This window comes from Schistocerca americana, chromosome 3, assembly GCF_021461395.2.
Source record: "Schistocerca americana isolate TAMUIC-IGC-003095 chromosome 3, iqSchAmer2.1, whole genome shotgun sequence".
Taxonomy (NCBI): Eukaryota; Metazoa; Arthropoda; class Insecta; order Orthoptera; family Acrididae; genus Schistocerca; species Schistocerca americana.
In genome coordinates, this window is record NC_060121.1 from 322,364,845 (window position 1) to 322,366,701 (window position 1,857).

Consider the following 1,857-nt stretch of genomic DNA (forward strand, 5'->3'; position numbering starts at 1 on the left):
TCCAGTCGCCCTAGTATTCTACCCTTCATAACGTCATCAACAAGTGTTCTTTGAGCCATTTTCAACACACAGTCACCATTAACACGTCTGAAAACGTCTGCACACTTACTCGCTGCACCGTACTCTGACATGCATCAACACACCTGTGGACTGCTGCCAGAGCCACTGTGCGACGACCGCAGGTCAAATGCTCCGCATGGTCATACCCCGAGGTGATTTAAACCCGCAAACCTCCCACCAGAGCGTCGTTTCACCATGTATCAGCAATATCCTTAATTTTTGAGCATGAGTGTTCAAAATGGTTCAAATGGCTCGGAGCACTATGGGACTTAACTTCTGAGGTCATCAGTCCCCTAGAACTTATAACTACTTAAACCTAACTAGCCTAAGGACATCACACACATCCAAGCCAGAGGCAGGATTCGAACCTGCGACCGCAGAGGACGCGCGGTTCCAGACTGTAGCGCCTAGAACCGCTCGGCCACTCTGGCTGGCTGAGCATGAGTGTACATTATACAGTTACGTTAATGTGACCACCTATCAGAAGCCTGAACGACCATTTTTTGCAGCGCGGACCGCTGCGGGACGTACGGGAAGAGAGTCAGTGAAGTTGTGGAAGGTACCGAATGAGGTGTGGAACCATGCCGAGCCCAGTGGGCGTGAATCCAAGCATAGCTGCATACTCGTGTTAACCCAGGGTAATTAACTGCGTCATCTGTGGAGAAACTGAGCTTGCAACTAATACTATCCCGTAAGTTATTAACGTATAAAATGAATACCAAAGGTCGATTACAGTTAGTACACCTGATAACGTTTCAGTGTCTATAGGAAGCACACCATCCAGGAAAATATGCTGCGTCCCGCTGACAGGAAATTCTCAGTCCAATCTGAATCGTAGCTAGACATCCCATAAAAACTTATTTTCCATCGATGGCGTCGGTGTGGTACTGGGTCAATAGATCAGCTGGTTTCCTCCAGCTGTGCTAAAAGGAATTCGTGAAACTTCGGCTACACGACAAGTGAGTCTAATCTAAAAGCCTTAAATTCAACTAAATACCTAGGTATTACAATTACGAACAACTTAAATTGGAAGAAACACGTTGTGGGGAAGGCTAACCAAAGACTGCGTTTCATTGGCAGGACACTTGGAAAATGTAACAGATCTATTAAGGAGACTGCCTACACTACACTTGTCCATCCTCTTTTAGAATAATGCTGCGCGGTGTGGGATCCTTACCAGATAGGACTGACGGAGTACATTGAAAAAGTTCAAAGAAGGGCAGCACGTTTTGTATTATCGCGAAATATGGAAGAGAGTGTAACAGAAATGATACAGGGTTTGGGCTGGACGTCGTTAAAAGAAAGGCGTTTTTCATTGCGACGTAATCTTCTCACAAAATTCCAAAGTTTCTCCTTCGAATGCGAAAATATTTTGTTGACACCGACATACATAATGAGAAACGACCATCACGATAAAATAAAGGAAATCAGAGCTCCTACTGAAAAATATAGGTGTTCGTTCATTGCGCGAGATTGAAATAATAGAGAATTGTGAAGGTGGTTCGATGAACCCTCTGCCAGGCATTTAAATGTGATGTGCAGAGTATCCAAGTAGATGTAGAAGTGTCAATAAGGATATCACGTGGCAAGAAGTTGAGTTTCATGTAATCACTGTTTTCGGAACTTAAGCTGATTTCTAACGAGTTGGTTACTTTGTTCTCCCTAGATCATAGCCTATCAGATCCCAATATGTTACTGCATAAGACGATAGTTCAGTGGATCGGTTTCACTTCTTTTCACCAGCGTAGGTGTTGCAAATTGTGGTGTCTATCGCAGAACAAGGTCTCATGCAAAAGC

At 44.4% G+C, this 1,857-nt stretch overlaps 1 non-coding gene across 1 annotated transcript; it reads right to left on the minus strand.

Annotated features, from left to right (window-relative positions):
* Positions 1–407: 407 nt before the first annotated feature.
* Trnas-gga lies at positions 408–491 on the minus strand. The gene is given in 2 exon segments: positions 408–442; positions 452–491. It is a non-coding gene; the product is annotated as a tRNA-Ser (tRNA).
* Between the last annotated feature and the right edge of the window lie 1,366 nt (positions 492–1,857).